General features: G+C 48.7%; 2 long non-coding RNA genes and 1 other non-coding gene across 8 annotated transcripts; 2 read left to right on the top strand and 1 right to left on the bottom strand.

Annotated features, from left to right (window-relative positions):
• LOC102159537 lies at positions 9,782-12,697 on the bottom strand. 2 transcript variants are annotated; one of them, XR_002343612.1, is made up of 3 exons: positions 12,490-12,697; positions 11,200-11,343; positions 9,782-10,318 (listed from the first exon to the last, which is right to left on the bottom strand). It is a non-coding gene; the product is annotated as an uncharacterized LOC102159537 (long non-coding RNA). The 2 variants fall into 2 exon arrangements; XR_002343611.1 differs by having other exon boundaries at positions 11,200-11,373; positions 12,490-12,613.
• LOC102161901 lies at positions 12,539-23,033 on the top strand. 5 transcript variants are annotated; one of them, XR_002343606.1, is made up of 3 exons: positions 12,738-12,818; positions 17,401-17,546; positions 17,731-23,033. It is a non-coding gene; the product is annotated as an uncharacterized LOC102161901 (long non-coding RNA). The 5 variants fall into 5 exon arrangements; XR_002343607.1 differs by having other exon boundaries at positions 12,742-12,818; positions 17,401-17,980; positions 18,151-23,033; XR_002343609.1 differs by lacking the exon at positions 12,738-12,818 and adding an exon at positions 12,539-12,625 and having other exon boundaries at positions 17,401-23,033.
• TRNAR-UCU lies at positions 13,090-13,174 on the top strand. Its single transcript is given in 2 exon segments — positions 13,090-13,126; positions 13,139-13,174. It is a non-coding gene; the product is annotated as a tRNA-Arg (tRNA).

The raw sequence follows: 23,272 nt of genomic DNA, 5'->3' as shown, positions 1-23,272 counted from the left end.
GGGGCCCACAGAATCACAGGTGCTCAAGAAGTGTTTCTCAAACACTTTGGCTAGAGAGTCAGAATCTAACTGGGACGTGGGGATCTGACAGGTGAAACCAAACCACATCTCAAGGCCAGCTGTGCCACCGCAAGGGCCGCTTCGGCCTTCGCCAGGAGCCGGGAAGCACCACATCCATCTGACCAGCACAAGGACGGGTCTGTCGTGAGCCCACATGGCACGGCTTGAGTTGTTTGCATTTAACAAGACAAGGGTGCCGTTTGTCCAAAGCAGCTCCTCTCTGGAGCCCATGGAGGGAATGGAAGTGCCATCCGCCAGGCTGGGACTTCACCCACCAGGGGGGTCTGGCAGGCAGAGACCGCTCATGAGAGAAGGGCTTTCTCTGCTTTCTTCTGCCTGCAATCTTGTGGACTCCGGAAGGGCCACCAGTTTGGCGGGAGGGAGGACTCCAGGGATCGTGTGGTCAGCTTCGGTTCAGAGGACACTGAAGCCAGAGAGGTCGAGCGTCGCAACCTAAGTTAGTGGCAGGAGGAAGCTAGGTCTCAGCTCACCTGATGCTACATCCTGTCCTTCGGGGAAGAAAGGAGGAAGAGAGAGAAGGGAAGGAGAGAACCACATCAGGGCTGTCCCGCGAGAACCAAGCAAAAGCACGTCAGGTGCGACTGGGAGCTCTACGCCTTGTAACACACTCAGAACCTGAGTTCAGGCCCCACATTGAAAGGCACCTTTCTCAGCTACGGCTCAGCCTCTGGGAGGAGAGTTTCCACCTCGTAGATGTAAGATGCCACTGGTGCACTTGGGACCCCACATCATCCTACTTTAGGGTGTTTTGTCTCTAAACAGCAGCTAAAAGCTGGAATCCGGGATGAAAGAGCCAAAGTTCACCTGAGCTCCTACACTTGAATAATCTCCCAATACCTCTTCTCACCTTCTTTCTTGTAATTAAGCTCCTGGGTTTTAGCTGGCATAGGGCTGCCTAGAATAAAGATTATATTTCCTGGATCCTTGTGGCTAAGAGTTGCCTCTGCACCCAGAGGACACTGGGCAATGTCTGGGGATGTTTTGTTTGTCAAACTTGAGAAGGAGGAAGTTACACTGGCATCTGGGGGTAGAGGCAAGGGATGCTGCTTAACACCCTCAAGGCACAGGACCGCCCCCTCTAACAGAGAATTGTCTGACCCCAAAAGAATGAGAAATCCCTGCCTTCCAGGGAGGAGGTGCACTTGTGTTCCTTCTCCCTCTAGACCACTGACTGGAGCGTGGACGTAAAGGCTGGCATCCAAGCTGCCATCTTTGTCCATGAGGTTGAAGCCACATGTCGAGGACAGTGAAGTAGTAAGATAGAAGCAGTCCAGACCCCTGCTGATCCTGAAATTTCCATTTCAGATATGGATGGTGCACTTGCACACTTGTTACTAAAACAGAAAGAAGTTCTAGTTCACTGAAGTCTCTGCTGTTTCAGCCTTTCTGTCACCTCCAGCTGAACTTCACTGAGAAACCTTCCCCCTCTTGCTCCTTTTCCAACCTCCTCGACTTCACAGGGCCTCTGCCCATCCAGCCCTTGCTCCTGGTCCTTCCTCCCTCTGTATCCCTTTGTGGCTCCCACCCAGGTTTCACCAGATTTACTCAAGAACTATATCCATTCTCACTGAGATCTACTTTGAATTCTGATAACTGCTCCATCCATCCTGCTGCAGCTCTGAAACTATCAGGTCTCACTCCTTTCCGATTCCCAGCCAGTCAGGCTCTAACCAGTCCTATAACTACTATCGATTGGGTTCTAAACATTTGTTTGTCACGGAGGTTGCAAGGTGATAGCACACTCTCCCAGACTAGGTTCTGTCAGTAATGACTTGTACAGTGTGGGTGCCAGCACTGCAGAGCAGAGGCGTGACCAATGGTAATGAACCTTGGCCCTCAACGGAGACCCTACCAGCTGGGTGTTTTTTGGTTGTTTGTTTTGTTTTGTTTTGTTTTGTTTTTTGTCTTTTTGCCTTTTCTAGGGCTGCTCTTGCGGCATATGGAGGTTCCCAGGCTAGGGGTCTAATTGGAGCTGTAGCCACCGGCTACGCCAGAGCCACAGCAACGCGGGATCTGAGCGGAGTCTGCAACCTACACCACGGCTCACAGCAACGTCAGATCCTTAACCAGCTGGGTGTTTTTGTTTATACCCATAGCCATGTTGTATCTAAAGAATCCATCCATCCATCCATCCATCCATCCATCCATCCATCCATCAGTTCATTCAACACCTACATGACTCATGTTCAAGGCTTTAGCATGGAATCTACTGTGATGATACCCTGGAGGTCTTTCCACTTATCATTGTTATTTATCACAGGCTGAAAAATGGCAAACCCTTGGCCATCAAGAAGGATCACTCAGAGAAACAGACTGGAAGGGCCAGTCCTCTCTTTCCTTCTTTATGCCTCCCCATTGCTAGGGTTGGAGAACTTGAAGTCAACTAGCCTTTCCTTTCTGGGGTTTTAAGTCTGCTACTGGAGAGCTGAGATAAAAGTCAGGGTGCCCCCACTGTTAGACACATGAGATCAACAGATACACAATCATATTGCCGGGGATCCCAAAGTAAACCCTTTGAATTCAAGGGCAGAGATTCCTGAACAAGGAAGGCGACTGCAGCCGCATATTTGACAGTGCTTGAGCCTGTCTACCTGACGTCTTGAGGATACAACAAAATGCACAGAAGGGATGCTTCCAAGGGGAGAGAGGACAAGGAAAAACGAATAGCAACACAAGGAGCTTCCCAGTGTCCTTCAGATGGACTGGGATACATTCCGAGTCTAGTCCCAAATGTCCCAGTCATGACTATAAGCGTAGTGGGAGGATGGAAGCTTCCAATTCAAAGCGATTTAGTGTGAGAAGAACAACTGAATCACTATGTTCCCTTTCAGAATTTTTGTTACTTGGCATGGAGGAGGAAGCTTATGGGTGCCATGTCAAGAGGGGGCCCGAACCAACATAGATGGTACGGAAGCCAGCTCCCAGGTGGACCTCGAGAGTCCCACCTCCTGTTACTCACACCCCGTGTAGCCCCTCCCACAATGTATTAGAGTCCATCTGTGTGACCAATGGAACACAGAAGTCATGGTATGTGACTTCTGAAGCTAGGTCACAAAGCCACACAGCTTCCGCCCCCTCTCCCTCTCCCTCTCTCTCATTGTTCACTCTTCAGTTTGCAGCCGTGCAGAGAGGTCCGTGGCCAGGCCCTGAGCCCCCCTGCTGACAGCCACATGAGTCATCTGGGAAGCAGACCCTCCTGCCCCAGCCAACCCTCAGGTAATCACAGCCCCCAACAGCCTCAAGACAGACCGTGAGTAAGCCACTCAGCGAAGTGGCTCCCTGACCCACAGAACTGTGAGTTAATACACTTTTCCTGTTTTGAGCTGCTAAGGTCTGGGATAATGCAACACAGGCTGGAGGTAACAAAACTATCACCCCCTTACTGTCAGTCAGTGTGTGGCAACCACTCAGTTAATCCTCAAGACAATCTGTGAGCCAGAAATGATTGTCTCCATCTCAGAGGTGTGAGAATAGGTTCAGAGAGGTTAAGAAATTTCCCAGGGTCATATGACCACCCCCAAGTCCCCTGAAACCCCGCTGCCCCATGCAGTCTCCCTGAGACTGTCTCCCCCTCCCACAGACCTACAGAGATGACAGGGTGGGGGGCCTCAGGTTCAGTGATGAGATTATCTGATCATAGGATGGGGAGGAGATGAGGCTTTGCAAACTTCCATTGCCTGCAAAAATCTCATGCTTACCTTGTGAAGCAGCTTCAAGCACTTGGTAGAGACCAGTGAGACAGCGCACCCTAAAATGATGGCCAAAAAAACCAAAGAACTAAAAACTGGATGGTGTTTCTGGTTAGTCAGAAAGCTGATGACAAATAACAAGACCTCCACTGGGACAAAGGATCATCCCTGTCGTCTGTGGGGCGGTGACACAGACTCGCCACGGAGAAACAGAGGAACCCTGAACGCCTGGACACCTCCGGCTGGAGGGTTTTCTTTATCAGTCACCTTGGGAGCCCAGGGGGGATCATCACCTCACTGTGGCCCTGAGTCTATCATCCCAGAAGGAGGAAGACAGCTGCAGTGATGCCTCTGCCTGTTCTGGAATGGACTCTGCTGAGGTTCTGCTGGGCATCACTAGTGATAGAACTTTCCTTCCCCACTCCCCACACAGTGGGAAATAAGAGGGCACAGCTTCCTCTGAGGTCATGTTTTGGAGCCAACAAATCAGATTGAGTCTGAGCTTTTTTAAGGGGTCTTACCTTTAGCATGTGGAAATTCCCAGGCTAGGGGTCAAATTGGAGATGCAGCTGCCTGCCTCCACCACAACCAGAGCAACGCAGGATGTTTAACCCACTGAGTGAGACCACGGATGGAACCCACATCCTCATGGATACCAGTCAGGTTCTTATCCCACTGAACCACAACAGGAACTCTGAGTCTGAGATTTTTGATGGGATTGAGATCTGCTTATCAAGGGCTTGAATTTATGCTAATAACAGAAGCCTTCCCCCCCCCCCCCATGAATGAGAGTTTGAATACCAAGCCCTAAACTTCCCAAACTTTTAATGCAAATGAGTCACCTGGGGATCCTATTGAAAAGCTGATTCAGATTCAATGGGGTGGGGGTGTGGAGGGGGGCCTGAAATCTCGCATTTCTCTAACAGGGGTGTGGGGGGGAGGTGATGCCGAGACTCCTGGGCCAGGTCAGCATTTTAGCAGGAAGGGCTGAAAGCACTTGTTCTCCAGTTTGGCTGCTTATGAAAGTCACCTGGGGAGGGAGTTAAAAAAAACACTGACGCCAGGGCCCCACCCCCAGAAAGTCTGCTTTAATTGGTCTCAAGTGCACCCTGGGCATCAGGAATCTAGGGTGTAAGGTCATCTGCAGATTTTTTCAGCAGAAACTCTGCAGGCCAGAGGGAGTGGCTTGATTTACTTAAAGTGATGAAAGGAAAAAACCTCCAACCAAGATTACTTTACCCAACAACACTTTCATTCAGATTTGAAGGAGAAATCAAAAGCTTTACAGACAAACAAAAGCTAAGAGAATTTAGCACCACTAAACCAGCTTAACAACAAATACTAAAGGAGCTTCTCCAGGCAGAAAAGAGGCCACAACTAGAAACAAAAATATTACAAATGACAAGGCTCACCAGTAAAGGCATATATACAGTAAAGGTAGGAAATCATCCATGCACAAATATGCTACCAAAATCAGAAATCATGAGAAGAGGAAGGTACAAATGCAGGACACTGGAGATGCACTTGCAATTAAGAGACCAACAACTTAGAACAATCTCGTATATATTTAGACTCCTATATCAAAACTTCAGGGTAACTGCAAGCCAAAAATCCACAATAGATACACAAATAAGAAAAATCAACTCAAATACAACACTAAAGATAGTCATCAAATATCAAGAGGAGAGAACAAGAGAAGGGAAGAAAAAAGACCAACAAAAGCAAATCCAAAACAGTTAATAAAATGGCAATAAAAACATACATATCAATAATTACCTTAAATGTAAATGGACTAAAATGCCACAACCAAAAAGCACAGACTGGCTGCATGGATACAAAATCAAGACCCATATATATGCTGCCTTCAAGAGACCCACTTCACTTCTAGGGACACATACAAATTGAAAGTGAGAGGATGGAAGAAAATATTCCATGCAAACAGGAATCAAAAGAAAGCTGGAGTAGCAATACTCATATCAGACAAAGTAGACCTTAAAATAAAGAATATTTCAAGAGACAAAGAAGGACATTGCATAATGATCAAAGGATCAAAGAAGTATAACAACTGTAAATATATATGCACCTAACATAGGATCACCTCAGTATATAAGGCAACTGCTAACAACCTTAAAAGGAGAAATAGACAATAACACAATAATAGTGGGGGACTTTAACACCCCACTTACAGCAATGGACAGATCATCCAGACAGAAAATCAGCAAGGAAACACAGGCCCTAAATGAAGCATTAGACCAGATGGACTTAATAGATATGTATAGAACATTCCATCCCAAGGCAGCAGAGTACACATTCTTCTCAAGTGCACATGGAACATTCGCTAGGATTGATCACATTCTGGGCCACAAATCAAGCCTCAGTAACTTTAAGAAAATTGAAATCATATCAAGCATCTTTTCTGACCACAACACTACACAACTGGAAATCAACAAGAAAATAACTGCAAAAAAAACCACAAACACATGGAGACTAAACAACATGCTACTAAACAACCAATGGATTGCTGAAGTAATCTAGGGTGTGGCAGAGCTGGAGGACACTGGTCTGAGAACCAGTTGCTTGCAGGATCCCTCCAGACCCCTTTCCTGAGAGAAGAGCTGCAGTGCAGGGTAACTGGGAACCTGGGGACACGTGTCTGGATGCATCCTGCTGCTCTCTCTGTGGTCTGCCATTCCATCTGGGGACAGGGCAACAACTCTGCTCCCTTCAAGGGTGCACAGTGGACAAAGAACATGCACATATATGTGGAGAATTCAGATGAGGGCCTGGCGTGCTGCACTATCACTTCATGATCACTTTCAACTGCTAAAGACTTTCAAGACCCACTCCCACAAGCAGGGTCACTGAAAGCAGAACTAGGACACTGAAGATCCACTTCAGCTTCCACGAGGTCACTTGGCCCATGTTTCTGGAGTGCCCACCATGTACAGGGCACCATGCTAAGCCTTGCAGAGAATTCCCTACAATTAGAAAGCAAGGATGTTTAGCTTTTATGAGCTTACAGTTTAAAAAGAAGACAGGCTAGGAACATGGTCCCCTAGCTTCCTGACTGACTACAGGACTCATCCGTTTGCTCAACTAGAATTTTTTTTTTTTTTTTTTTTTTTTGGCCATGTCCATGGCATGTTAAAGTTCCTGTGCCAGGGATAGAACCCACGCCACAGCAGCTACCCGAGCCACAGTGGTGACAATGCCAGATCCTTAACCTGCTGAGCCATGAAGGAATTCCTCCCCAGCCAATATTTGAAGGAGCTTGCTGTGAGCTAGCCACAAGAAGGCAAGCTTCCTCCCCCTGCAAGATGCTTACCATCTTGGAGAGGAGACAGAAAACCAAGCAGAAAATTCTATGGCTCCCAAAGTGCTTTGGGAACCCAGAAGTGAAACCCCTCCCCAGGAGCAGACCAGGCTGAAGAAGAGTGTCTGGGAAAGTTCTTGGAGGAGGTAACATGGGCTGATCAATTTCAGGTCCCAGAGATCTCTGGTGGCTCAGCAGGTTGAGGATCCAGTGTTGTCACTGCTGTGGCACAGGTTTGATCCCTGGCGCAGAAACTTGGTATGCTGTGGGCGCAGCCAAAAGAATAAATACATAATTGCTGCAGGATCTTTGGCGCACTGACTTTCTCAGCTGTATCTCCTGACAAGTCAAGCTCACTTCCTGGCCCCATTCACACTCTCTGGTCCACTTGGCTCCAGATTGCAACGTACATGGGAACAAAGAAAGCACTTGTCTTCCTCATCACGGTGTCCCCAGAGCCCAGTGGAAAGCCCAGCATTTAGTGGTACTCAATGCTTAAATGAATAAATGTGGTTTTGCCGGTTCAAAGTCTGTGCAGCTCTGAAGATCTGGGTCTGGCTTGGTCTTTGTCTAACCACCTCCACCACAGGCAGTGACTGCCACCTGCAGGGCAGTCCTACATCCTTCCCGAGCTCTTACAGGCTTGGGAGCCTGGGCAGTGGCCCTCGTGAACCAGCCACGAGGTCTGGAACCACTGGTGCTGCCCGTCTCAGACGCAGTGTACCTGCTTTTGCCTCGGCTTTGGGACTGGACCCCCTCTCCGAAGACCAGCCCTCCTGGCCCCAAGACTCTCAAATCCTTCCCTTCGGGAGCTGGAGCGTGTTCCATTTATCCTCAGCTGGGATATCCTCTTGTGAATGGGCTGATGGCACAGAACCAGGGAACTGATCCAAGCTGGATGTTGTCGCCAGCGTCCCAAGCTGCAGTGACCTCCTCCACCAGCACCTGCTGCCGTCAAGGCCAAGTGAGCTTGACCCACTTAGGCACCACGCACTGCTCAGCCTCTACCACTTTCCCAGCTTCGTCCTGTCTTTTTCCTCCACGCCCGGTCTGTCTGCTAACCTCTGCCCAGAATTCCTTGCATGCAGGTTGGCTCTGTGTTAGGCGACCCATTCCCAGGGTAGCCTTCCTCCCTCCTCCAGCCTCTCAGCATGTAATCTCTCTCTTTTCCTGAAGTCCCAAAGCACGGCACTGACCTCACGTGGAGGCCTTTTTACCTTGCATTGTAGTTGTTTGTGTACCTGTCATCATTTCTAGCAGGCAGTAAGGCAGGCACATGTCCTTTTTTTTTTTTTTTCTTTGTATGTCAACCAGACCCTCAACCACTACTTGTTAAAGAGATGGAGTCATAAGACAACACTGAGCACAAATAGAATGGGATGTAGTGGTTTCCCCACCCCTCGAGCCCCATTCCGTTCAGCCTGGTATCATCCCCTAATTGAATCATTCTCACGCACAGCCATTCTCATGCCAAAAGGAACCACAGCTCCGCATTGCCTAGTGCATGCAATCCACATCCCTCATCCTGAATCAAGCGTGTCCCCGGTCCCTTTGCTACGTGTGGCCTCAATCCTACTTGCCCGACCCCCTGACCCTGCAACCTCTCACCCCAGCTGTCCTCTCTGAGGACCCATCTGCCCTCTTTTCTAGGTTAATATCTACATTGCTTCATCCTGGCATTTTTTCTTTTTCTTTGCCTGTTCCCACCTCACTTCCTGGTATAATGAGGTTATTGGCCTGGCTGAAACTCAGCATTGATTTTTAGGATGAAAAAGGCCATCGTTTCAATGCTGTGAGCAGATTTCATCTGGCAAGAGAAGCGTCTTTGTGAGTCCTTTAGGAATGGACTGTTTTTCCCTTGTTTTGGGAAACCCTTGTGGTTGAACACATAAAATAAGAATCCACCCAAGATTCTTGGGAGAGAAGGGTAAGGAAACCATGAAGCTTAGGGTAGTTGTTTTCAGTCTGAGAAGCTGAGTGCTGAGTTTGGTACATCATGCAGACATGTCTACAGCTGTGTAGGAATCGGGTGGGGAGATGAGACTGTTTCTTGGGTTGTAACAAATTTAGCTGACGCTGCATCTGAACTTTGGTTTGGTCCAGCAGGATGTGCGCTTTCTTTGCTGAGCGTTGCTCGCTAATAACAGCAAATAGTTGCTACACACTTAGCACGTGCCAGGACTGAGAGAAACTCTTGCAAGGACAGACTCCAATAATTCTCACAACTACTTCAGGATTTTCCAGATGAGGAAGAGAATGCTCAGAAAAGTTAAAGATCATGTCTTACAAACTAGAGGCAGAACCAAGATGTGAACACAGGAGTCTGACTCCACAGCCCGTGCTCCAAAACTCTACTCTCAGAATCCTTGTTTTTTAAAAAATCTCACCCTTTAAATTTTCCTTTTTTTAATAATTAGTATAGCACATGCTTATTACTTGGGAGAGTGAACTCAAAAACATTTTACTGGTATGGATGGATGCCCAGTCGCATTTTGCCACTTTTTCATAAGCCATCTTGCATTGTTTTGCTTATTGCTTCATATTTAAAGGTTGTATTTCTCCAAAGGAATTTGAAGTGTCCTTGAAGGTAGGGATTTACTTTTTTTGTCTATTTAGGGCTGCACCTGCGGCATACAGAGGTTCCCAGGCTAAGGGTTGAATTGGAGCTGTAGTTGCCGGCCTACACCACAGCCACAGCAATGGGGATCAGAGCGTGTGAGATCCTTAGCCCACTGAGCAAGGCTAGGGGTCGAACCCGAGTCCTCACGGATACTAGTCGGGTTCGTTAACTGCTGCGCCATGACGGGAACTCCGGGGTTGTGTCTTACACGTCCACTTTATCTCCCACAGTAGAGGCCCAACTGGATCCTCTCTAAATACTCATTGAACTGAATTAAACTGGTACCCAAATGACCTCCTCTCTTTGGAGCAAAGCAAAGCTAGTGAAAAATATAGAGAGAAATATAGATTTCTAGAGCTTCTGGGGAAGGCTGAAAGCTGCTTTCCAGCACAGCAAATAGAACACAGTAACTAAAACTAATCCCTCTGTACAAACACGAAGTGTTATTGAAGACTCCCAGAGCATGGATAAATCATACATGTTGTATAACAGATTTGAACTTTAAAACAGAAAATGAAGTGCTTAATTTAGAATTTTGCTGTCCTGGGAACTGAAGTTGCAGCTGGGCCTCGATCAGCAGGCTCGCAGGTTTTATAGTCCGTGCTTTGGCTCCCTCTGTCGGCAGAAAAGAAGAGAGTTTTTTTGTGTTGTTAGGTTTTACTTGCAAGAATTCTTGGTTCAGGTTGTATGACCGCTGCTGTTCATTGCATGGACTGCCTGAGAAAATTCAGCTCTTAGATTTAGGAAAGGGGAAGACAAAAATCTACTGGAGCTTTCTCCTTGGATGCCAACTAAACACACACTTTCATTCCTTTTACAGGCTAACAGTGCTGCCTCTAAAGCCAGACTCACTACAAACCACTTATTGTCAGAGAACAGAGCTTCCCCAGGCCTTAATTGCAGGTGTGAAAAGTACACCTTTCTTGCTCACAGAGTTGGTCCCACAAGCCTCGTTTTGCCACACTGCCTGCTAACCCTGTATCTTGGTAATGTTTTCCATGACACCGACAAGGGGTTTTGGTCTCAATTAGTGAAAGGCATCAAATATCTTAAAATTCTTTATGATTCATTAGGTGGAGTTAAAGACACACGCATCTTTCCTTAGCACGTGGTTTCTAGTCCCTCTTCCCGGGACTTTTATACATGAGTTTAAATGGCCACTTAATCACGTCTGTGACACATCATTTGACACATGGCCCCAGTGCCCCAGCAGAATTCATGGGCATGGTATTCCAAGGAGGCACCGTGCATCTCTCATCCCCTGTTGAGCCATGTGCAATTCCAAGGACCAGTGAAGACTCTGAGATGCCACCAGCGCCTGGCACATTGCAGAATTCAGTAAGGATTGTTTAAATCAATACAATCTGAGGTTATTCTTCTATTTGAAGGGCTGTTTTTGGACATGTCAGAATTCCTCTTTCCTGCGTGTGAGGACATTTCTAATACAGTAGAATGAAACGGACAGGTCTGGCATCAGTTATGGCTCTGCCACTTACTGTTTGGAGAGGACAACGAACAGAGGTCCTTAGCTTCCTTGTGCGTTCTTGCTGAATGTGCTAAGAAGGAGAGCCTGCTCACCTGCGCCATCTCTCGGGGTTGTGTTTGCAGTGAGCGATCTTGAGGGATGCGGGGATGACGCTCTAGGACAAAGCAGGCTTGCTTACTGTTGGCTGTAAAACAGTAGGTTCCCCAGGCTCAGCATTCCTCTCCTACAATGCAACCCATTTTGTGTGCAAGAATCCATCTGGGCCATTTGCTTCTCTCCCGTGAGAACTGGGATTCAGGGAACTGACAGTCATGCTGACTGTGGCTACTGCTTTTGCTCTGACCCAAGAGTCCTGTGTCAACATCCATGCAACTGTGACGAGCTGCCGTGTTAGCCTTCAAGTAGGGTAAAAATCTGATTCTTCACCGTTCTTGGCTCTTAACAGTGGGGTGTTCCTACCAAAGCTATTTAACCTCTTTTAGCTGCAGTTTCCCCTCTTTAGAAAGAGGACGACAGTACCTGGCTCGTGGCATTGCTGTGAGCTAAGTTCAGTCAGAATGCACAGATCCCTACTCCTCCAGTCCCTCCCTGGGGACGCCCTTCTTCTCTTTAGAACACGGACAGAGGCCACTTCGCTTTGACGCCTGCCCCCGTGTGCACGGTGGAACCCCGCGGACCACAAAGTGGGCTGCAGACCAGCCGAAGAGCGCGCGCAGCGGCAGCTCCGCAATTTCCACGTGGGCGGGGCTCTGAAGCCAGCAAGCTGATTGGAGCCCCGGCGGAGGGTTTTGTCTGGCAGCTGCGGTTGCATGGCAACCACGCGGTTTTTAAGGAGCCCTTCTATTTCAAGTGGCTTAGGGGCGGGGAATTATGGGGGCACTGAGGGACCCCCCCACACACACACCTCTGTCCAAGCCTCTGATGCGCGGCGACCGCGCCCTTTCGAGCAGCCGCCGCCCGGCCGGACTCCGGCCGCGCCGCCTCCCTCCGCCGCCGGGCACCCCTGCGGCCGCCTCGGGCACGCGCCCCCGGCCGCCCGCGCCCGCACGCTCCCGGCGCCCCCACGCGCGCGGGCCCCTCGCCACCGCCCACGCCGCCGCGTGCTCCCGGCGCGCGGGGCCGGCGGCTGCGGCGCTGGGACCAGCTCTCGGAGGATGCTGCGGCGCGGGGCGCGTCGCCCCCCTCAGTCCACCAGAGCCCGGATGCCTCAGAAATTCGGCTCTGGGTCTGTGGGGAGCGAAATGCAACCCAAACCCCATTTTACTGAACCCCCCGCAAATAAACACGCACAAGCACTCACACGGACGTGGCCGCGGCCCGCGCTCGCAGCGGCGGATCCCGGCCGCGGGCGGCCAGGGAAGAGCCCCGGACCGGGGAGGGGCCACTGCCGACGCCTCGCAGCCCGAGGGGCCGCTGCTCCGGACCGGCCGCTAAAGGTGCGACGTAAGTGCCCAGCGTTCCCGGCCCAGGTCAACGGCGCCGCGGCCGGCCCGGGGCCTGCATCGCTGGGGCGGGGCGGGGCCGGGCCGGGCGGAACCGGCCGCGGGAGAGGGCGAGTAGGCGGGGGCGCTGGGGCGGGAAGGGAGTCTGGGAGGAAGAGTCCGGGCGTGATTTGCCCCGCACGGCCAGGTACGGCGGCGCCCGGGGCGGGCGGGAGGCCGGGCTGCGGCGGCCCTCAGACGCATCGGCCGGCACCCGGCGGGCTCGCGGCCGCCTTTCGCTTACAGGGCTCGCCGACCTCGTTGAGCAGCGGTCGCCGGGTGAGGACGGGCGCCTTCGGCCCGTGTCTGGCAGTGCCCCGGCCCCGGCGACACAGACCGACGGTAAAGGGGGCGGTGGGAAGGGCGCGGGGACGTCGCCTCTAGCTTAACACAGCAGATGCGCGGAGACTCCAACAGGTGGCTCCGTGGCGCAATGGATAGCGCATTGGACTTCTAGAGGTTGAAGGCATTCAAAGGTTCCGGGTTCGAGTCCCGGCGGAGTCGCGGCTGTTTTTTCTCCCCTTTAGAGGTCATATTTTCTCCACCTGTTGTGTCTCTCCTTTTCCTAAAGGGTTTACCTTGCTTCCCATTCTCCGCACTCTCCCCGTTGCTTTGGATTCTGCGGCTTTTTCACCTCCCGCCGCTCGCACTTGTCCCTCCCTCCGCCTACTTCCCGGGTTCCGTGGCTCGGAGCCCGGGCCCAGGAATCCGATCCGGGACCTGGGAAGGGCGGCCGCGGCGGTGGCGGAGCGGGGCCAGGCGGTTTCGGCCGACGGCGAGCGCGGGGCAGGCCGGGGAGGCTCCCCCGGGCCGGCAGCGCGAGCGTGGCTGCTCGGGAGGGGCGAGCGGGGGAGTAGAAAACGCGCCCCCACGCGCCGAGCGGCCTCTCCAGCCAGAAGGCCTCCAAATTGTCACGCACCGGCCTCCCCGGGGGCATCCTGGCAGAAATGCAGATTTCTGGGCGTCACCCCGGACCCGAAATTAACTCGATCAAGGTGGGGCCCTGATTTCAAAATAAAAATAAAACCACCACCACCAATAGTTGGACATTTAGTGTCCAGTGTGTTATTACAAACGGCGTTTCAGTGACCGCCCTCATCCTTACATTATTGTAGGCCAGTGCAAGCATATCTGCAGGATAGATTCCTAGGAAGTTGAATTGCTGGGTCAAAGGTTTGTTTGTGCATTCGTTGATAGATATGGCCACACTGCTGTCTTGGAGATTGTATCCATTTTATTCTGACGAGCAGGATAAAAGTGTACAAGAGGAGGAAAGGTCATTATCAGTGATTCTGGGACAAAATTCCCACGTCACTCTTTATACAGAAGTAGATGCTGGATGAAGAAAAGACAGGCTTAAAAATAAAACCATGAAAAGCACTAAATAAAACATGATGAAGTTATTTAATAATCTGAGTGCAGTATAACCCAAAACCCAGAAGTCGTTAAAAAAATTGATAAATCTAAATATATGGATTTCTGAAAGTCAAAAAAGAAACTACCATAAAATCAAAAGACAAACTGGGAAAGACTTTTTATAATACATATTGCAAACAAAAGGGTGGTTTCCGTAGTATGTAAAGAAATCCTACAAACATGTAAAAAAAAATGATGCAGTAGAAAAATGACCAAATCCAAGAACAGGTAAATTATCAAAAAGCAATATTCTGTGTATGAAAAGATGCTCAGCTGTGGTGCAGGCCCGCTGCTCAGATCTGGTGCTGCTGTGGCTGTGGTGTAGGCAGGCGGTTCTAGCTCAGATTAGATCCCTAGCTGGAAACCTCCCCAGCCCTAAAAACCAAAAAAACAAAAAGGGAAAAGATGCTCAGCTTCACTCATAATGAAAGAAATGAGTTGAAACTACAGTTAGAAACCATTTTTCATTAGCATTGAGATCCTGCTGTGTAGCCCTGGGAACTATATCTAGTCGCTTATGATGGAGCATGATGATGTGTGAGAATAGAATGTGTACATGTATGTGTAAATGGGTCACCATGCTGTACAGTAGAAAAAAAAAATTGTATTGGGGAAATACCAAAAAACAAACAAACCGTTTTTCACCTGTTTGATAACATGTAGGCTCTGTTGGAAAGATTGGTCTTTAATTATCGGCCATAAATGCAGTATTGTTTAGAATGGTCCCAGCTGGAAATAACCTAGACATCCATCAATAATGCACTGTTTGCAGAAAGTATGGTAGAGACATGTAATTGAATTGAATACTGTGCAGACCTTTAAAAAAGGAGGAAGACCTGTATATACTGCTGTGGGAAAATGTCTGGGATTATATGAAAAAAGCTGATATGCAAATGAGTGTGTTTAATATTCTTTTGTGTTAAATAATGTTAATAATAATAGTGGTAATAACATGTATAGTATGATTATATGTGCATAGAAAATTTCTGGAAAGGTGAACCATTAGCAGTGCTGGGGCAGGAGGTATGAAGAAGGCTGGGGGACCTCCCTTTTACTATATGCCTCTTTGTAATGTTTGAGTCTTTTTCATAAGAAGCCTATCTTATCCTTGTAATAAAGTTAATTTTTAAAAAGATAAAGCAAAAAAAAAATTCCTAAGATAATGAGGAAGGAATAAAAAACATTCTGTGCTCGTTTTTAGATCACTTTCACAGTCACCCGGATACTACGTATCCATAAAAGATTTTCTGAACTTAACAAATATCTGTTCACTCCTTATATGCTACAGTGTGTGGGATCTCAGCTTTAAAGAAATGCTTTAGGCGCTCCTCCTCCTGAGAGTGGGTAAATATGTAAACAAGATGTCTCTTGGAGTTCCCATTCCTGGCGCAGTGGTTAACGAATCCGACTAGGAACCATGAGGTTGTGGGTTCAATCCCTGGCCTTGCTCAGTGGGTGAAGGATCCAGTGTTGCTGTGAGCTGTGGTGTAGGTCGCAGACATGGCCCGGATCCTGTGTTGCTGTGGCTCTGGTGTGGGCCGGTGGCTACAGCTCCGACTGGACCCCTAGCCTGGGAACCTCCATATGCCACGGGAGCAGCCCCAGAAATGGCAAAAAGACAAAAAAAAAAAAAAAAAGAAAGAAAGAAAAAAGAAAACTGTGTTGAATAAAAGTGGCAAGAGTGGACATCCTTGTCTTGTTCCTGACCTTAAAGGGAATGCTGTCAGCTTTCACTGTTGAGTATGACGTTAGCTGGGGGTTTGGATGCGTGTTCTCTATTACATTTCTGGCTGCAGTGTGGATCCCAGGCTGGGATAGCACAGGACAGGAGGCCGGATGACCAGTTTAGGGCAGTTGGGGTCATCTAGTAAGAAAATGATGAGGGCTGGAATTAGGGAGGGGTTTGGGGAGAGGGCAAATCGATGGGTTGTGGTGGACTAAGGGTTATGGAGAGGATGGGGAGGGAGCAGCCAGAAAAGACTCCTGTTTCTACTTAGGGCAGATGGGTGGCTGCTAGAAACAGTCATGCAGGCGACAGAAGGAGAGAGAAGTGGGTTGGGGGAAAACTACATTCCTGTTGCGTGCGTTGAGCCTGAGCTTTCTGTGGAGCATCCCCAAGGTGGATAGTTGGCACTTGGATAGTCAATGCCAAGCCCTCAGCGAGCTCTCAATAAATCTTTACTGAAAGAAAGAGCTAAAGGAAAGCTGGTGTGTAGGGAGAGAGGGAAGGAAGAGAAGGTCTGGAGCTCAGGAGACTGCTCCAGATTTAAAATTCACTCACCTGGAGTTCCCGTCGTGGTGCAGTGGTTGACAAATCCGACTACGAACCATGAGGTTTCGGGTTCGATCCCTGCCCTTGCTCAGTGGGTGAAGGATCCAGTGTTGCTGTGAGCTGTGGTGTAGGTCGCAGACATGGCCCGGATCCCGCGTTGCTGTGGCTCTGGCATAGGCTGGGGCTGCAGCTCCGATTCAACCCCTAGCCTGGGAACCTCCATATGCCGCGGGAGCGGCCCAAGAAATAGCAAAAAAAAAAGACCAAAAAAAAAAAAAAATTCACTCACCTACAGATGGCACTTCAAGCTCTAGACAAGTGTGATCGTGCGAGGAACGTGCAGGGCCAGTAAGGAGAAATGAGGGTTGAAGATAGAAACTCAGAGCGCAGACAGGTGAAGGACGGTCAGAGCCTGACTTGCCAAAGAGACCGCGGCAGGGGAGACAGGGAGGCAGGAAGGAGAGCAGGAGAAAAGTGTGATCTGATCTCCAAGAGCTGGGGGAGCAAGGAAGACATGCATTTTCCTCAACACGTGCTTTCTGCCAACAACTTTCTTTAACCCTTGCTATTCAGTTATTGCCCCAATCCTAAGGATGATGGCTTATCCCCATTTTACAGATGAGAAAATTGAGGTGTTATGGGATAAGGTGAAAGAATTAGCCTAGCAATGATAGGGAAGTGCCTGCTCTGCTGAGACAGGTAGAAGAGGCAGGGATAAAAAAAAGCATGAAGGTGGAGAAGGGGAAATTGGCGGTGTTCATGCTTGAGGACCTATTTCCTTTATGCTACAGCTGCAGCAACTCTGTTAGAGCCTTAACCCATGCGGTGCAGCGAGAACTCCCTTTGCACCCTCTTTTACCCCAGATTCCAGGAAGGAACACCTGACGAAGTAGGAGCTGTCCCAGAGGTGGAGACGGTCCCATCTTAGTGCCGCTTATGGATGGTACAGACTCGATCAAGACCAGGGGCTGGTTGCATTCCAGCTTTCTCCTGCTCTGAGGCTGCCTACATCCATCAGCGCTTTATTTTATTTTTTCCTTAGGGCTGCACCCACTAACTAGCATGCTGACCTGATGGCTAGTTAGTGGGGAGAAGATAAAGGGACAGAGCCCCATTCCAAGCTCACCTTTCTTTAAAGGACACCTTCCAGAAGTTGCAAATAGACGTTCACTCACATCCCATGAAAAGGTGGGAATCTCAACTTTTTTTTTCCCAGGTAGATACATTTCCAGCTAAAAGAAAGGGGGGAAAGTCCAGCAGTTTCTGCTGATAATGCTATGTAGATAGCTATAGTGCAAGGCTTGTTGCTACAAGCACTTATGTGTTTTCTTTTTTTCTTTTTCTTTCTTTCACTGCCCATGGCATGTGGAAGTTCCCAGGCCAGGGATCGAACCCAAGCTGCTGCGGTGACGGCACTAGATCCTTAACCTGCTGGGCCACGAAGGAATTCCTAAGCACTGATTTCTTCATCTCGGAAAGACAATGTGGTCTGGTTCTGGGCATGTTGAGTATGAGGTGACTCCATGACATCTGGTCGGGCACATCACACAGTTACCTGGAAACTGCATCTGGACCAGGGATGTAGGGACGGAAGGACGGGAACCTTGGAGTCTGCTGCAGAGGTGAGAGCAGCGCGAGAGGCCAGGGAGGGTAAGACAGGCATGTCAGACAGCGTAGAGGAGGGAGATAGGAGGGCAGGCATCCTGGGAGACCTGTGAGCGGCGGGCAGAGTAAGAAAATCAGTGAAGGGCAAAGACTGGAGAGGAGAAGCAGCAGGTTTGTGTTCCTGCAGGAGCCAAGGGAAGCTTGGCTTCAGGAAGGAGAGGTCAATAGTGTCGAATCACAATTCCCGGCCGGAAGTGATGAAGACAGAGAAAGCTATTGAGAACAGCAGCTGGCTGCAGACAGGTGAGGTCACCAGGGGCAGCCTTTGTCAGGTGGCCTTGGCTGGTTGGGTGAATTAGGAGGCAGGGTGATGTGCCGGGGACCGGAGTGGGGGCTGGGGGAGAATGGAAGTGCTCTGTCTCTCCCGTGAGCTCCTGGGGTGCAGGGGCCATGTCTCCTTCACTGGTATACCGTGGTGCCTAAATAATGCACGGGACTTGATTTTCTGACGGCTGGGTGAATGACCTGCAGAATGAATAAATGAATTTGGTGGGAAGTAATGAGAATGGAATTGAAAAATGGTGGTGCAGCAGCGAAAGCCCAGCCGGGAGTCCATAGCTTCATGGTACTTCCCAGGCCAGTAATCTGAACAGAGAAGGAAAAGTAGCTGTTTCCTTGGCTGAGATTGGCAGGTGAGAGAAACGGGGAGGGGGTGGGGGGGTATGGTAAGAACAAAGAACCAGGAGACTAGAGGAACAGACCAAGACTTTTTGAAACATCTGACCAGTGGATCCTGATGGGGGTGGAGGGTGGGGGGAATGAGAGGAGCAGAAGTGCCTGAGAGGATGAGTTAGTTTATGGTCTTGGGAGGTGGGGCCCAGGCTTCAGTACTTCTGGAGTCAACTCAAGTCACTTCAAAGAACAGCCAAGGTTGGGTTGGAGGGGGCTGGAGGGAAGACTAATGGGGTGGCAGGCTGGGGCTGTCAGAGTTCAGAATCTTGACCCTCGAGCAGCTCCAGGTCATGAGGCTAATTTCATGATGGTGATTGAGGTGGAGTGGAAGTAAGAGTAACTGGAATTGATGAGATTGAGCTTCAGGAACTGTAGGCTCATCGGATTCAAATGCCTTTGGCTACATCAGGAGAGATTTTGCACTAAAGGAAAAACCAAGAGTCAACCAGAAAGGGCTCTGGTCAGGTACGACATGTAAGAAGGGCCTAAGTCTCGATTCATCCAGCAGTCACTAAGGCACGAGGCCAGTTGTTTAGTATCTGTCATCTCACTTGTTCTGATGTCCACTCTCCTGGCAGGTGAGGACAGCTGACAGCTGAAGTCGGGTCAAATGGCAGATTTGGCTGGAAGGGCCGATGTTCAGATAAATCAGCCAAAGTTTTGACGAGCTTCACATTAAGCTATGACTTGTTCTTCTGCCAACCCATTGTCCCATAGCCAGCCATCCTGGTGCGTGTGTGCACGTATATATTTATAATGTGTATAATCGTAGCCTACACTTAAGGGCAAAAGTAAGTATTCTTTTAATACCGTAAGAGAAAAGTTTTAGTTAACGGCAGTGTGCCTTCTTTTTGTTCTTGTTTCCCGACGTTATTCTTCTGAACTGCCTGGAGTTCTGGGGGCAGAGGAGCAGGTTTGAGAGGGAGGGACGGAACAGAATTTCACATAAATTTCGTTTCCTGTAGATGACGGTGTGCATTTATCTCTTAGGTTTGACAAGGCTGAGGAGTTGCCTGGTGGCACAGTGAGTTAAAGTCGTTTGCAGTGCTCCTCAGTGCAGGTGAGAGCGGAAATGATTATGGTAATGGGACTAAATCGAACCACTGTTTTCATACCCACATTTCGTTTTCTTCCCTTAATGAAGAAGGCCTCAGAACGTCAGTGTGTTGCGTGGGGTTTCAGGTCAGGATTCTGGTGCCTGAACCCTACCGGTTCCTGCTTTGTGGTCCTTCCCAGGAGGCTGTAACCACAAGGAGGATGAGCCCGCGGAAAAGAGAGCAGCGCCCACGTGCTTGAAGAGCATCCTGGCTGTGCCTTCTCAGGTCAGCGGCGCTTGAACGACTTAGGTTCTGTCATGCCATCCCCTCCCTTTCGCAGAGAAAGCCTGGCCCAGGAACCTCAGCTGGAAGAGCGGAGGACGGGCCTGCTCCAGTGGGGCAGGAGTAACGAAGGGCTCAGGGTTTCGGACCTGTTCACACGGCAGCCCTGTTCATTTGTGAAAATACAGCCCAGTAAATATCTTGGGCTCCCTTCCATCTGGTTAGTAACCCTTCTCCTTTAGGAGGGGTGCCGGGGAAGGAGGGGTGAGGAGGAAGGCGGCAGGTGGGGTAAGAACGGCGTGGTGCCACACAGTGGGGGGGGGCACGTTGTGGTTCTATGGCCATTTCTGTGCTGTGCTACCTTTAAACTGCATAAATTTTAATTGTCATACTTCAAAAAAAAAAAAATTTACAAGGTGTCAGGCATGTTGAAGGCACATCTTGGGCTTTCCAGATCTGCCAGCTGAGCACTGAGTGACCTCATGTGCTGCCAGGTAGAGGCCAAGGCACCCAGCCAAGCCCTGACCTGCCGACAGGAGGGCAGGTAATAGACAGTGGTTGTCCTGGAGCACTGTCTTGGGGCAGCTTGCTATGCAGTCATAACTGGGAGGAACCAATACCACCCACCCCTGAACCTGAAACAGTCTTGCCTTCCTCAGTGTTCAGTATTTATCGATAACCTTTTCTGTTTCAGAACCTTCTCCAATTTTTAAGTTCACATTTCATAGTTTGAGACATTCCATATCTTGGCTAAAACACTAACCTGCTCAGAAAAGTTAATTACAGGTCATTCTGTTGATCCTGCTTCTGGGAAGCACTTTAAAACTGTGTAACAGTGAGAAGACCTGAATTTTACATTTCAGTCAGGTGCCTGGGTACATCAGCGTCAGTCCTAACTGAACACTTTTAGTAAAATGCAGGTGGTGATGGTGACCAGGAGTTGTCACTGCTTGAGACTGAACCGAATGAGCACCTGCGTGTATTTCAGAAACAGCATTGAAACTTTATGATTGTTCTCTTGTAATTTGCTGTTTCTAAGTGGAACCCCTTGAATCTGTCGCAGTTGCTCAAAGCTTTCTTTAGTATGTCTTTACAGGCTTTCCTCCATTTTTTCCTTTTAAAACCCTTTTATCCTCTGGACAGTCAAGCACGGCCTACAGTCTGACGGCCTTGTCCCAAGGACCCATGGTCCCCATGAGACATTTCTGCAGGTCTTGATAGGTATAACCGAGTTTCTCTAAGCACTTGGTTTGTTTTTAACTTAGGGCAGAGCACTGAACACAGAGCTGATTTTTGTGTTAGATGCTAGGAAGCTCAGGGCCTGCCTTTTATTAACTGTTAGTTTTCTCTTTTCTTCCATCTTCATTTTCCTTTCCTTAATCTCCTCACTTAAGAAGAAAAACAAAAAAAACCAAACTAGCTTTGTAGGTTTTTGTTTTGTTTTGTTTTTTCCGGTAAGCTGTCTTAAAAGCATTTTGGAAATCCTTCAGTATCTTAAGATATTCTGAAGGCCCTTATTTCATTAGCATACTGTATCAGCACTTTGTTATAGTACTTTTCAGTTGAGAAGTCAAGGTACTTCTGATAGCTATTAAGCCTTAAAACAGTCCCAGTAAGTGATCTGAGGTTAGTGACAAAAGCCAAAGTCACTAAACCTGTTTCTCAACAGTTGCTTTACTGTAAAAAAAAAAAAAAAAAGACAAATAATTCATTATTCAAATGGACATTTTTTGTGGGAGGCCGGGAGCACTAGGAGACTGCCTTCTGACCTTACTATAACTACACTGATGCCATACTTCGTTTTGAAGATTTAAGATCATTTGTGAAGATCACATTTGCGATGAAGCTATACATCATACTGGTTTTAACTCCTTACAGTAACCTGTGTGTGTCTTTCAGGCCTGCACTCACGGCATATGGAAGCTCCCAGGCTAGGGGCTGAATCAGAGCAGTAGCTGCCAGCCTACCCACAGCCACAGCCACTAGTGGATCCTTACCCCACTGAGCAAGACCAGGGATTGAACCCACATCCTCATGGATACTAGTCAGATTCATTACTGCTGAGCCAGAATGGGAACCCTAATTCCTTACAGGAAATTTTGTTAAGAGGTGACTTGAAATGATTTTTAGTTGAAGCGTTTATTTCACTGAATAAGGCAAGTATTTTACATTTGTTAATAACTCTTTCAAATTATTTAAGTGGCTTACAAAAATATATATAAAATCAAAATCTACAATGGATACAAAAAAGAATGTGTTAAAATGTAATTAACAGAGTCGACCACTGAACACAGGTTAGAATGGGCAGGTCCATGTATTCAGACTTTTTCGATGAATCCACACTAAAGAGCTGCCTGGTCCACAGGCAGCTGGTTGAATCCGCAAATGCAGGCCATGGATACTCAGGGCCTGCTGTCCAGTACCCCGTGTTGGTCAAGGGCCAACCGTACTCAAGACACAGACTGTGAGCAGGCTTAGCAGGAGCTGGATTCACACCGAGGTTCTATGTCCTCGTCACTGCTCTCCATTCAGAAAGCTCTAATCTGCTCTTGTGGGAAAGATCGGGACGTAAGTGCAGTTTTGAAATACCAAATAATTCACCGTATTCTGGCAGTTGTGAGTCAGGAACCAGGACGAAAGTTTTAACTGGTCAAAAGCTGACCCACGCATTGAGTCTGAGAAAAACTGGGCAAGTCCTCAACTGCACAAAGCACCACCCTAATGGAAGGACAACTGAACCGTGAGAGTTTTATAGTAGCGTGAGCCAAACAAATGCTCCAACAATGGCTCCTTCTGGAAGAATGTGTAAAAGGTAAATTAACTATTACTTCTCCTTGTTTTGATATTTAATTCCCCCAGAGCAGATCCTTACTTTACCCAGAGGGCAAAGCTTAATATTCTTGGGATAAAAAGCTTTTCCACGAAAGAGCACAGATATGGATGCTTCCCCAAGTCCAGCCAGGAATGTCATTGTTACTTTTTACTAGGCTGCTTATGATCCCAAGCACTAAACACAAACTAGGAGAGTTCTTATTTACCAAAATGCCAAGGAGGCAGCATGCTAGAAAAGAGAGGTCCCAGGATAATGACGTAAAGGAAGCAATAACCTACCAAGAAGCATTACCGGAACGCGCCACTGCTCCTTGGGTGCCGGCCGTAGCTTAGCCAGGATGCGTTTCTCTGCCATTGGAGGCCAGCTGCGCTGGACCACTTAACCTCGTGGCCAGGTCACTTAGGTTGATTTAATACTGCTTCACT

The sequence above is a fragment of the Sus scrofa genome, chromosome 4 (genome assembly GCF_000003025.6).
Source record: "Sus scrofa isolate TJ Tabasco breed Duroc chromosome 4, Sscrofa11.1, whole genome shotgun sequence".
Taxonomy (NCBI): domain Eukaryota; kingdom Metazoa; phylum Chordata; class Mammalia; order Artiodactyla; family Suidae; genus Sus; species Sus scrofa.
Note: the sequence above shows the minus strand (reverse complement) of the source record. Positions and strands in the feature narration are given on the sequence as shown.